We start from the raw sequence: 15,189 nt of genomic DNA, 5'->3' as shown, positions 1-15,189 counted from the left end.
TATAACAACCGGAGCTTGGGTTTTGGGTCTCTGTGTTGCACCGAACCCTGAAAAAAACTTAAAAGTAAGATAAGAGATAAAAGAGAAACCCCGTTAAATATGTAATTTGGAACTAGTCTGTGTTGAAGCCATGGGTTTAAAACTTCCATTTCGAAGCCAATTTGCGTATGGTATTGTAGGTTTCGCTCGGGATATTAAAAATAGCATTGCTAAGAAAAATCTGAAGTTTATGTAAGAAGATCAATTGAGACGAAAGTCTCATGTTGACGTAGTATTAAGTAAGGACGTTATCAGAGAATGTTAATAACCATGTACCATTGTAGTTTGTGTACAAGTTTTATATTCATAATTTTTAGTTTCGTTTTTTCGTAATATTGCTAAATTATCGACAGGAATCGATAAGAAAACACACATTACAATGTAGATAGATAGTCACACTTCACAAAAAAGAAAATAAAGTTTTTTATATTTCTCCCTTTGCTTTTTGCCTGATATATTATAAGGCCTAAGCATGTATGCAAACGTTGAACGTGCAACGAAATGTTTAGACGTAAAGGTATTCATTAAGTAGAAGCTAAATATAACATTCATGTGGTGCTGGAAAATTGGCAGCGGTAGGGTTTCTTTAAAAATCACTCAACCCGGCTGGCTGAGGGGGTGGGAGGGGGGGGGGGTTGGCTGACTGTTTCGGTTGAAATTGATTATCATAACGCACCGTGACTTACGTCATTGCTCTTTCAATTTGTGACACTGTAACACTCTCTGCAATACGACTCTCTTAGGTCAAGGTATGATAAAGGTGTCTGACGCTGACGATAGGAGGGAGTGGGGTGGGTGGGGTGGGGGGGGGGGCAGGGAGTACACCCCACCGGGATCAATTCAGGATTGGGATAAATGTAATAAAATGAAATGTAATCGTATTTTCATAAAATACAATTAAGATGAAGACTTCAAAAGGGGGAGCCTAGTGATATAATTGTCCACGCTGGGGGGGGGGGGGTGGAACCATGATCGTGTCGGGCTCCGCTTTCCCTTGTAATTTGGCGGGCAACTGCCCCTGTAATTGGGTCGGGCCCCCCTTCTTTGTGTTGTGGAAAAATCAGGTTCTCACTCTTATGATTATGCTACTGCTGACCCGCCCTCCCCATCCCCTCACACCACCGCCTCTGCTACATCCGTGCGAAAGTGTCATTATACCATGTCACTATGGTGACTGTTTATCCGTTGCAGTACCGTATAAATTCTTCAGAGTTGTGCAAACACAGAAACAGATTACCCAAGAAACCGCCCAGTCGTATGTGTGAAGGGAATGGGGAGAGTACGAGATGCTCTACATTATCATGTTAAAATAAACTCTCTTCTTGGTGTGTGTGTGTGGAGGGGAGCGGGGGGATACCCCTTAACAATATATTCTAGGGTGAAAAATCACGTTTGCAGGTCACCATATTTCTAACATGTTTGAATAAATGTGTAAAGAGAGAGAGAGAGAGGGAAAATGCGGGGGTGGGGGGGGGGGGGTCGTTGATACTTGTAAAATATTATTTCTAAATAAAAACATGCATTTTGAGTGTATTTATGAGGTTTGAACGATCAAGTCGGTACCATGTATTGCTGCGTTTATTATTTATTAGTATATTGTTATTATAAAACCTAACATCAGCTTTACATTGCAGTGTCTTCTTTTCGAATCGGACCTCGATCCTTAAGTTGTCAATTTAGGTAGCAAGTCATACAACCTTATTATATAGCTAATTAATACAATATCCCAAAACGGACAGATAGACACACATGCACGCACACACAACCACACACGCACCCATACACAAACCCATACACGCGAGTGAAAGCGAATGATAAGTTTTATACCTGTAACAAATTTCACACTTTCACTATCAAGATGGATTAAAGATATAAATACTCCCCCCCCCCCCCATTTTGCTAGCCACTTCAATTTGACCTTGTGCAACTGGCACCAAGAGATAATATATTGAGAAAAAATAAGCGTTTTCGGTTTATTTAGAATTAACAGTATCCATACAAACGTCGCCAGTCGATAGAGTTGAAGGCACTGTGGAATTAACTATAGTTATAACTGAAGTCGAAGCTTCTGGTTTTTCCGTCACATTTTAATCCATTTTCACTGAACCGAAAATCCAAACTTGACCATATCCAGTTCGTTATACTTTTCTGGCGGAAATAGGTTTCGTGTAATGTGGAAACAATACGAGCCCAAACAGATGATCGAGGACCTATTAAAATCGTTTGTTTATTGTCCGGTTACCGCTTCATACGGTCATAGTAGTTGGCGATAGTCCATATAGTTTCCGACGTATTGCTGATTCTTGTTTTCTTTCGACGTTATGTCTAAATGTGGCGCATGACACAGTGAAAAAGGTTTGACTAACACTCCATTCTCATATATATATATATATATATATATATATATATATATATATATATATATATATATATATATATATATATATATATATATATATATAAGAATTGAATGTGTAGCAAGTGGTATGACAGATATACAGATATATACTATATATATATATATACATATATATATATATATATATATATATATATATATATATATATATATATATATCATCTCACACTCTAATACTAGTGAGTAATTGTTGGGTGGGGGGGGTAGGAAACATGTTGATGTGATTCTTCTTTCCATCGCATTCCCATCAATAAATATCGTGTGTGGGTAGTATGTATGGCACTTGTCCTCCAACGCTACGTACTGTAATAACCTCTCTTCTTCAGCCCGAAATCTGATAGGTTATAGGCTAGCTGTAGCTGTTCGTTGCAGAATTGTGCAATTCCGTCTGATATTTCAGTTCGCTCCTATTGCCTCCTTCTATTCTACAATGCACCATTTCCATGACATTATATGTTTGTGCCCCACCCCCCCCCAGCCCACCCCTACACGTTTCCCCTCGCTCCCTAAGAAAAACATGTTATATATACATTCACAAGTTGAATGATGTCGTACCGTATTTAAACTTGCTCAAGCCTCCACCCCCCCCCCCCACCTTTTTTATTTGCTTGGCTTACAACACTTGCTGTGCATGAGAGAACTGATATCTCCCAAATGGAATAAGACATTTCTAAGCTACTTGGGGTGGCTGCCCATCACAAGAGTCTCGTATATGAGATAAAATAATAACGATGGTTACATTGGTCTTAAGTCTCCTTTAATAACAATCATCAATTTGTTTGCAATATTTCGCACTGTTTGGGAGAAAAATTACTCTACAAGCCTTTTGACGTATATAATCGCAATGGATCAAGGGGAACGGAGGAGGGGGAGGGGGGCTTGTTTATAGGTTAGTTAAGAAAGAGCGAGGCGGAAATGATGAAACACGGTTTTATATTCTAATAATATACTTACAGCGTTAGAAAACATGCAGTGAGCTCTACGTACAAGTATTTCTAAACTTCTAATTAATTTCATGGGGTAGGGGAGGGGAGGGGAAGGGAGGGTAGGTGGGAGTCGAAGGGAGGGTGGGTGGGAGTCGTTCATCGCAAGCAACTCTATCATTTAGGGGTAAACCTATATCGGATTAGATTCTGTTATAATCGTTTACCTGTTTCTGCAGTAACAAGAGCCAACACAAAATGAAAACATTTGAAGACGGTCCCTATGGACAAACCGTTTTAAGAACAGGTACCCAATATAGAGTCTGGGCACGTAAACTAACCAACACCAGTCCCCCTACATCGACATCAATAGAAATAGAACACATCACATTTTAAAATGAAACAGAACAGTCTAAATGTATTACACACACTCTCGCTATTGCGTGACCGAGGTTATACAGTGTGATGCAAGTGTAAATATGATGGCGCTCATGCGCTTATGTGTGTATCAAAATATACGCTGAAATTTTGTGCATCTCAAATATACGTTCTGTTTACGTATTTGAATATCTCAATAAAGGTAAGCAATGCGGTATAAACAATTTATAATGAAGAACATTGTAACAACATTGTAACAACATTCAAATATATTACAGTTGTTGGTAACCTATTGTAATGTTCATGTTACAAACTAATGTTTCAATTCACTGGCAGGTATATGTCTTGATGAGCCCATCATATCGAATTGTTTTTAAGTATTCAAATTAATATATTTGATACCAAGCATAACTTTTCAAATGAATGATATGTTATCATACTGATATTGCTGGACACATGGAAATACCTGTAACAGTGTACGTGTGTAAGAGTTAAACGAACAATTTGGCTTACATAAAAAAATAATAATAATAATAATAAAAAATTTAAAAAAAATTAAAAGGAAAACAAAACTATTGTCTTCTTTTCTTCATTTATGTATATACATACAGCAAAAAGAACGAAATGTTGTGGGTAGTACACTGCGCCATTACTTAACTTTACACCAAATTCATATCGATTTTATTCTTGCAGATGATAATCTTTACAACTATATATCAAAATGAACAATTCCCAAAAGACGGAATTATCCACATATGTGGCAATGGTATATCTTTGTTTTTTTCCATGAGCTTTGACCCGAATGTCACTGAATGTGACCCTATAGAAATCTGTTCTAGTTTTATATAAGATTGTGTAAGCAATGACTCGTCTTTTACATCGGGGTGACATCGCTCGAGGGGGGAGACGTGGAAATAAGTAAAAAAAAGAAAAGTTGACACCAACAATTTCAGGTTTGAAAAAAAAATGAAAAAGTAAGAAAAGGAGAAAAAAATAGTCATTGGAAAGATTTCTCTTAAACAACCTGCCATCATCTACAAGAAACAGAGTAAGGTAAGATCTTTATCCAATAGTTAGCTTAAATCCCGCTTTGGGCCGCTTAATCAACTTTGATTAAGTGAAATGTCACATCCAGTGTAAATTACGCTTGATTTTTTTGTCCACAAACGAAATTATTGATAAATGCCGCGGCGCCATTTTCATGATTTGGAAGAGCCGTCACCGCGACTTCGGAGCAATTCGATTAGGGTGGTTGAATAGGAGAGGTCGGAGTCAAAACCTGTCAGATGTAGTCGCATTTAAATAAAAGATGATGCTAGACCGTCCCGATCATCGAGCACTCTTAGAAACAGCTGGTGGGGATACAGGCGCCATCTTGACCGCGAAGGAGGAAAAAAGAAGAGAATTGAAGAAAATCGTGGGAGGGACTCGAATATTTGAAGTTTAAAAAAAAAAAAACAACTTACACCCCCTATGATAAAAGACAGTCCCAGTTATCTATATCTCTTATTTGAAAAGTAAAACTTTTGTTTTCAAAGTAGTTGATGAGTAAGACATACGTACGATATATGGGTAACCAACCGTTTTCTATTTTTTCTAAAAATCGGATAATTGAAGATTGGTTTAGTTTCGAAAATTTGGAGCAATGTCTCATATGACGAATTGATCAAGTCTAATATGTAATCTAATTTAATCAGTGAAAAGGAGGTGTCGTTATACTTTGAGTTGGGTGTCATCCTTACTGAAAGAAATAGAACTTGATTGTAACTTAGAAAGGAAACAAATCCGACAAATAAGGAAGGAAATTTTATATTTTTGGTGGACTATATTTAAAGAATTATTTTCTGAAGACCAAGTTTAATACATACCGGTACATTACACGTGCATTTGTATCTGGGTGCGCCGGGTTGGTATTGGATGATAGGGGAGGGTGGTTGCTTTATGTCTAATATTATTTGTAAACCCCGTTTACAATTGTTCAAAACAGGTTTCCATTTGTGGCGTCATACATAGCTAAGCTATATATCGAATTATTTGGGCTATACATCAGCTCCAATCAAAGCCCCCTCCCCTCCCACTAGCAGAGATGTCTCAGTCGATGTTATGTGACGTCATTGAGGCATCTGTAGATTTCTGCAACGAAACTAACTTGGTTGGGAATATTTGTTGTTGTATAGCCCTCGACACTGGCAGACCCACTTTCACATTGGAAATATTGTGTAACAGTCAATGCATCTCAGACATAACCAACTGTTAAAGGGATGTTTATGTGTGTATATAGATGTGGCTAAAGGGAAATGCAGGGCTGGCGAGAGGGAGGCTAGGGGTACCGCCAGGGTTCAGGTAGGGAATTCGGGCAAATATAATAATATACTTAAGCAAACATGAAGACCTCATAAAGGGGCTCGGTAACAATATTTTCTCCAAGGCCCGACCAGGCTCTTGGCGCCACTGAGGAGACAGGGTTTTGTGGGTCAGGGGAGGGCAGGGTAGGGCAGGGAAGTTTAGGGGAGGCAAAGCATTGATGAGTTGACGCTACTATTTCTCTGAAGCTCATTCGGCACGAGGTGCTTATGGACTATGTTTAATATTATATCAAGTTACTTTAACTTAAGAAGAGGCAAAAATTTGCATGTGTTGGGTGTATCTGTATATAGACCAATGGTTGATGATTGATTCCAATGAATTATCGTATTATGTGCAGTCAATTACGTTGCATACTAATTGGATTTCCACGTGTACGTGTGACCACTCTCGTTATTTCCTTGATCAATTATTATGAATCAAGCATAATTAACAATGTAACCAAAAAGTACTGTAAATGAATATTTTATATACTACAAATTATTGGCATGACATGCTTCAACAGAAATTGTATAAATGTGTGCGAAGGTGAATTTATCATCTTTATAATGATTTTAAAACATTCACTTTTTGACAATATTTTAACTGTCTGTAATGTTCCTTTAACACAAACCTGATGATGACGTACGCGCTTCAGTCCGTGCAGGCATGACGATTTATTGTTTAATATAAAATGCTAAAAAAGTCAAAATTATCAAAAAGAATTTTGAATGCCTGTGTATAAACACAACGTCATGGTAAAAGAAATACCTCTTGTTTCTTTTTATTCAGGGTTGTGGCAAATTGTTGAGAGTAATTTCTAATAAAAAAGACACAAAAACATTAAGTGTTTTTATTGGAAAATATACATAATCATGTCAAAGATTCACAGTAATAGTAAACTTGCTAAAATAGATATTAAATTTAAATGAGTTTATTACGGTTCTTCGATTTATTACTAAGAAACATTGAAACTGACCTTTGGCCTTCTGTTGATACTAAATTCGATGCATTTAAAGTCGTTGCTAAGTATCATATCGACATTAACCATAACGTTTCACTTTACTCAATCAAGGCAATGTGGATATAAGGCATATCGCTTCTTTGAGTTTAAAGAAGATTATGTTTTGTCTAACATGCAAATATTGTGATTATAAATATATTGTGATATATTGATAATATACATTTATTGTGAGTATTCATATATTTTGATATATTGAAAATAGTCATATATTGATAATAGTCATATATTGATAATATGCATATATTGATATAATGCATATGATATACTGTGATATATTGATGATATGAATAATATTGATAAATATGCACAAGAATGCATATATTGTGCAAACTACATATAATGATAACATGCATATATTGATAACATGCATAGGGCCTATACTGTGATATATTGATGATATGCATACATTGATAAATATGCATATACTATACATATATTGATTATATACATATATTGGTAACTTGCCTTTATTGTGGTATAGTGATCATATAATATATTATAATATGCATATATCGTGAATATGCTTATACTATATACTATACATTTAATGATACTATTCATATATTGATATCATGCATATATTGTGATATATTGATGATACGCATATTGATAATGCATAAGAATGCATGTCTTCCAGTGGAGGGAAAACGTCAACTCGTCACCCTGTTTCGGCAGACATTACAGTACAAACTCGTCACTAATTGCCAGATATCTGCAATGGACTTATTTCAATGTGAGAATCCATGCTAAACTATATGCCAAAATATTTCTGATAAGTATACACACAAAAAATGCAAACAAAATTCCAGAGCCAATGAATATGTTTCGTGCAAATCTACCATTTATTCGGCGGATTGAACATAGCACAAGCATATGTCGTGTGGTACGGAAACCCCGCCGATGGGGTTAATTTTTTTGGAAATCACTGTAATTTTATTTAAGATACAAGTTATCTCACGGTAGAGTTATCTCATGTAAACAAGTTGAGATTTGTTCCCCCGTATTCCTCCTCCTCATTGTTTGGCAGATAGTCAAGTGAGGTTTTGTAACATTCTCTTTGTCTCTTTATTCCAAGATTTTTGTTATTTTTTGGGGTCTAATTTCAAGAAAATTAAAAACTTCTCTTTTCCTAGTTGTGTGTCTTTATTTACAGATAAATAACCGATTTTTTTTTCTGGCAAGTTTCATTTAAGAGAACAGTGCATGTATCCCAACGGTTGCTATGAAGTAGGCATAGGTCTTCTCGAACAGAAAGATGTAGCTAGCCCGATACTTATATGCAAGTGAAGCAAATCCAGATTAATAACTGATACAACTGTTATGATCATGCATACCATACAATTATATCGAAAAGTAATGGATATTTTTTCTCGAGGATATAAAACACCTGTTGCGACATTGAGGATACAAACTAATAAATTCTTTCAATTTAGTAATACGTTTGTGGTAGCACTGAAGTATATATTCACGAAGATTGGGGGGGGGGGGGTCGGGTAGGGTAGTAGGAAGGGGTAACTGATGTATGTACAGTACAATAAAATATTCATGTGACAACGAAACGTTGGTCCTTTGATCCACGTGGGGGGGGGGGGGGTTAGTGTCATTTCCAAATCGTTTACTATTCGTATCGTGTTATCGGTCGGTTTCGAAAATTGAGGACAGAAAATATGAGAGAAACTTTCAATACGTTTTCCTTACATCTTTATATCTATCATTTAGAAGTGTTCATTTTAAAGTTTAAAATGTTCCAATATTTTAGGTAAACATTTTTTGAAAGGAAGCAGTCGGAATATAACAATGAAATTCCAGTCTGTTCGCTTTTCTTGTTTCCATATTGGATATAGCAGTTATTCCTATCCACATAACTTCACAAAATGAAACTGTACAACGCGTTTAATTCGAATAACGGCCTTTAAAATTTACTCTATTTCAAGAAAAGTCATCCATGATAGAGACTGGGGCACGAAACTAACCAACGTGATCTAGTCTCAACCCCAGTCCCCTTATACATCGATACTTTAACCACGTGATCATGGTGGTGTGACGTCATGGTGGGTTTATCACGAGTCCATCGGAAAGGGAATTAATACTTCATGTGATCTCTATTAAACCCGAGATTGATATCATTGTATGCACCATATATACCAAGATGATACTATATATCAACATGCATGGTGGTACTATGTAACCAATTGAGAAAATAATAGTGTGGAAACAGAAGTGGTACCTGAAAGGTCACGTGATCTTCAAACAAAACACGAAAAACAACAAAAGAATTTTATTCTGTCACAAGTGAGGAGAACAACCTCTAACCAGAGATGACAACAAAAAAATATCGTCCTCGATGGGCGATGGTCAGTCTTGATATTTTATTTATTCCTCTCGCTACACATCATTCAGACGTTCATTGAAGTATATATAATTAAGACACCTTTGAAAAAGGAACGGTTTTGATACAGAGGCACTTAATGGTGACTATTCACTCTATACATCAGCCTGATTTAGAAATCGATTCCAAACGGATTAGGCGGTAATTGCAAAAAGGAAATAGTACCATTCCTAATTACTGGAAATCAATCCTTCCTTTCAATTGCCTATCCTAACAATCGTAACTACTACTTTAAAGGTATATAGGTATATATATATTATATATACACACACTCACATATATATATATATATGTATATATATATATATATATATATATACCCTAACCACTAGGCTATATGGACGCTGATTGTATGTCCAAAGGTTCGAAACCGATAAGGAAGGTCGTAATTCTGACTGTAGGCGTTTGTCACCTGTATCGAACAATACTAGTTCTGTTTTTGGTGACATATTTTGCCTTATACTCTAAAGATCAAACATGATGCTAACCAACTCGAAATAATTTGTGATTCCTAAAGCCGGATCTCGAAAGAGATACTTTGAACAGACTTTATGTTAATGAAATGGAGGTAAACAAAAAGGCAAATGAATATATATAATTGAAAATCGTAATGAGTTGGAAAATCAAGAACAGTGAAAAAACTTCCAGCCTCCACCGGGATTCGAACCCGGGCCTCCCGCTTTATATGCGGACAACCTAACCATTAGGCTATATGGACGCTGATTGTATGTCCAGAGATTCGAAACCGGTAAGGAAGGTCGTAATTCCACTGTAGGCGTTTGTCACCTGTATCGAACAATACTTGTTCTGTTTTTGGTGACATATCTGCCTTACTCTAGATATCAAACATGATGCTAACCAACTCGAAATCATGCCGGATCTCGAAAGAGATATATACCGTATATACATAGTTGTTTGCTTCTTATCGGTGTCTGATAACATGATAACATGATAATTCAATATTTATCAAATGTTTATAATTCCACTACGTGTTGAGCTAAATTTACATTGTAGTATTTGCCACGAAAAGTGCCTGTTTATATTAGCGTTTTTTATAGCCTGCTAATACAATCCGTAACGAAGTTTAACATTTTGATGTAACTTGATGTAGCTTATACTAATGTAAATGTGTTATTGGTAGATTCACACATTCATAGTCAATCGGGTGAATATTGAGTTATCGCCTGTATATAGTAACGTTTGACAATAAATCTAGAAGAGTACCGGTATCCAAATGTAACATTGTTTTCATGACCACTTTTAGAATATGTCAGAATAAAGGAACACACGGAAACAAACTCGGAAAACAAAAATGTGAATTCTCAATGTAATTTCAAAAAATAATTTTTTCTAATCTTGCATTTGTCGGAAACTTTGGTGTGAAAATGGGTACGGGGGGGGGGGGGGGGGCTTATGCCACTAGCCCCAAATGCTCGATGAAGCATAACTATATATACCCAAAGAAATGCAACATTTAATAATTTTATTACACCAAGAACGAATGCAGCTGCACAGCTTCAACTTAAAGTGTGACGTTTGTTTATTTGATTGTACGTAATCGAAGCGAATCTATTGTGACGTTATCCATCAGTCGACGAACGACAAATACGAAAAATAGTAAATAAATACTTTCTCCAAAATTGATTGAGATAAACAATTATTGTACAATGGATACTTATCCAAAAAAAGAAAAGAAAAAAAAGGAGTTTTTAACAAAATTGGAAATGTTTCATTCTCATCAGATGGGACTTTGGATGAATGTGTTTCTCTACATACTCGCTATATATGATGTGTTTTTTTTTTTCTTTGAAAATCTTAGGCTTCGATATCACTTTAAAATCGACTTTCCAAAGTTAAGGTCCTGCAGAAGAAGGCCAGTAGGCCTATAGGTTGTAATGATAGCAGTATGATGTTTTATTTCACATGCGAAGACAACATTATTACCTGTATGTACGTTACATGTAAATACGTTTAACGGAACGAGCGTCTATATGCGTGGCAGTTCAGACTGCACGGTGCAATTTCAGAACACCACGTGAATTTTTTTTTCATCGTGCATGAACCATAGAAATAGAGAAAGTTGGCATGAACTATCTCTATATAGGATACATTATGCATACATGTCGTAGTTCAACGTTGAATGCCATATGCAAAGCGCGTATGTACGGTACACTACAATACGTTATGTTAATAAGAACAGGTTAAATAAATTATTATATGTGCGTATGATAAAAGGAATGCGTCTGGTATAAAAAAATGAGTAAGTACATTCTTGTGATATGTTTCATTGACAGTCTTTATGTTGAAATACTGTGTATTTTCAGTATGTGAGTAGGTTCAATGTCCTTGGAGTGTGTTTATTGAATTCAACCGCGTCGGACGTGCATAACAGCGGGAGACGGGTGTTTTTTAATGCACCAGTAACCCATCTGCCATTATTCAGCTTCCGCCTCTTATTAGATCCCGTCAGACCCCGTTTGTACCGATATGTTTCGCCCGCCTGTTTCCCATGATGGCATAGCGGCACGGATGGTCACGTGATATCCCAAAGCGTCTAAATATAGAATGGCTCCCTCTTTTTTAAGTTATAGTTTAAAGCACATGGATAAGAAGAACAAGACCAAGAAGAAGAAGAAGAAGAAAAAAAAAAAACCAGAATGCGATTGGAACCACAAAGTTTTATGAATGTTAGAAAGTTTCATGATTAAATAATCATTGGAACTGACAGAAAAACGGAAGTGGTCTCATATACAACATCAATGTAATTTTTGAGAAATGCGGAAGGAGACTTATAGTGCCATGCAATGTCAACTAACGAAGTACATTTTGCATGACGTAGCTTTGAATACTTTTTAAACTTTTATAGCGACATAGAGAATCACTGAAAGAAGGACAACGTTAGGGTATAGAGAATGACAACGTTAGGGTATAGAGAATGACAACGTAAGGGTATAGAGAAGAACAACGTTAGAGTATAGAGAATGACAACGTTAGGATATAGAGAATGACAACGTTAGGGTATAGAGAATGACAACGTTAGGGTATAGAGAATGACAACGTTAGGGTATAGATAATGCCAACGTTAGGATATAGAGAATGACAACGTTAGGGTATAGAGAATGACAACGTAAGGGTATAGAGAATGACAACGTAAGGGTATAGAGAATGACCACGCTAGTATATAGAGATTGACATCGTTATAGATATAGAGAATGACAACGTTGGGGTATAGAGAATGACAACGTAAGGATAAAGAGAATGACAACGTTAGGGTATAGAGAATGACAACGTTAGGGTATAGAGAATGACCACGCTAGTATATAGAGATTGACATCGTTATAGATATAGAGAATGACAACGTTAGGGTATAGAGAATGACAACGTTAGGGTATAGAGAATGACAACGTAAGGATAAAGAGAATGACAACGTTAGGGTATAGAGAATGACAACGTTAGGGTATAGAGAATGACCACGCTAGTATATAGAGATTGACATCGTTATAGATATAGAGAATGACAACGTTGGGGTATAGCGAATGACAACGTTAGGGTATAGAGAATGACAACGTTAGGATAAAGAGAATGACAACGTTAGGGTATAGAGAATGACAACGTTAGGGTATAGAGAATGACAACGTTAGGGTATAGAGAATGATAACGTAAGGATATAGAGAATAACAGCGTTAGCGTATAGAGAATGATATCGTTAGGGTATAGAGAATGACAACGTTAGGGTATAGAGAATGACAACGTGAGGGTATAGAGAATGACCACGTTAGTATATAGAGAATGATATCGTTAGGGTATAGAGAATGACAACGTTAAGATATAGAGAATGACAACGTTACGGTATAGAGAATGACAACGTTAAGATATAGAGAATGTCAACGTTAGCGTATAGAGAATGACAACGTTAAGATATAGAGAACGACAACGTTACGATATAGAGAATGAAAACGTTAAAATATAGAGAATGTCAACGTTAGCGTATAGAGAATGAAAACCTGTAAATATAAAAAACAGTCAGAGAAAGAAAAAGCCCATGGTAACTAGTTTACTATGTGTGATAAGCGTCAGTGAAGTTGTACTTTCCATTGGCCAGTAACTAATGTTGTATCATTCTAATACACACATAATTGGTTACAAATTTAACCGTTAATATTAACCCAGGGCGAAGTGAATATGCTATTATTATTATTATTATTGTTATTGTTATTATTATTAGTTAAATATATAACGCGTATTATGCGTTACAAACTAAACAGTCTAAAATTCTTCAACATTGTTTGAAAAATTGTTGCAAAATGTAGCAATATTTTGCATCTAAGTACCTTTAATATGACCAAACTTTCTCCAATCCCCAGAAGGAATTAACATCGTAGCGATCCCCCGCCCCCAGTAAAAACTGGTCGTTGCGCCCGTGGGTTCCAGCACAGTGCAACAATGTGTGTCTCACAAATTTAATTTAATCCGTCTTATTTCATACTGAAATCGAGTCTAATTAATACATACTGGCTGATTCGCTTTTCTACTGATTTTCTTTTATTCACCTTATCTTATCTTTATGGGCGACTGTGGTACCACGAGGTTAAGGGCGTGCATAGGATTCAAAGGTGGAAAGGGAAGGGCATGTGGGAGAGGGCAGGGGTCTCTGAATATTTACCCTGTAACCTTATGGACAGATGGAAGGGTGTCCTTGGCCAGGAGGAGTGGTCGAATTCTTCGCGGATTGATTGTTAATTACCCCATCTAAACGCTGTTACCCCCTCCCCCCCGACTGACGATGTGGATGGAAATTAATTTGAACGGGGTGGCGTGACTGGTTGGGAGGATGATATGTTTTAGTCATTTAGTCAGTGATCAAAATACCCATGCACCTGCTTTAAATTTCCAAAATAGTATCACTAACTTAGGAAACATATTATGACAAAAATGGGAACGCAATAAGCCTCTTTAAATCTCCCCAGCTGTTCTTTAATTCAAAGGAAGTAAGTTAAAGTAAAAAAAAAAGGAGAAAAAATGTTCTAATTTGGTTTATTCCTGTCGACGAATTAAGATATCTGACCTCATTAAATGGATAATTCAAGAGAGTAAGCTGATTGGTACAAAATATCACGTGACGGCATACCGCTTCCATGATTTTACTCCAATTCAAATTCAGTCTGTTTAAGGTAGACAAGGTTAATCTACGACAGGAGCGTTTTGTTGCGACGCACATATACAAAACAGTTTAGCGAGTATATACCGGGGATTGTTCCAATACGATATTTAAAAATAAAATGTTAAAAAATATTGATTCAAATACCAACAAATTTGCTGGGTTTTTCTTGCGGGGGGGGGGGGGGGTGAGGGGTTAAAAATAACTATGTTAAAAAAAATATTCAAAATACCAACAAATTTGCTAAGCATATTACATTTTACCATTCCAGGCAAATATATGCCGAATGAACATAAAAGAAAATAATACGTAGTCGTGAAAGAAAACATTAATAACAAACCAAATTGTTCAAATATGAATTTGTCATTACTTTTCGTGTTTTTTTTTGTATTTCAAGACGAAAAAATTAAAGAAAATAAAGGGTATCCTTTTTCCAGACTGCATATAGGATACATCCACTCATACCAAGTATAAAGTTTGAACCACCATGTAATTTTTTTAGTTATATATAATGCT

The sequence above is a fragment of the Apostichopus japonicus genome, chromosome 11 (genome assembly GCF_037975245.1).
Source record: "Apostichopus japonicus isolate 1M-3 chromosome 11, ASM3797524v1, whole genome shotgun sequence".
Taxonomy (NCBI): domain Eukaryota; kingdom Metazoa; phylum Echinodermata; class Holothuroidea; order Aspidochirotida; family Stichopodidae; genus Apostichopus; species Apostichopus japonicus.
This window is presented reverse-complemented; position numbering follows the sequence as displayed.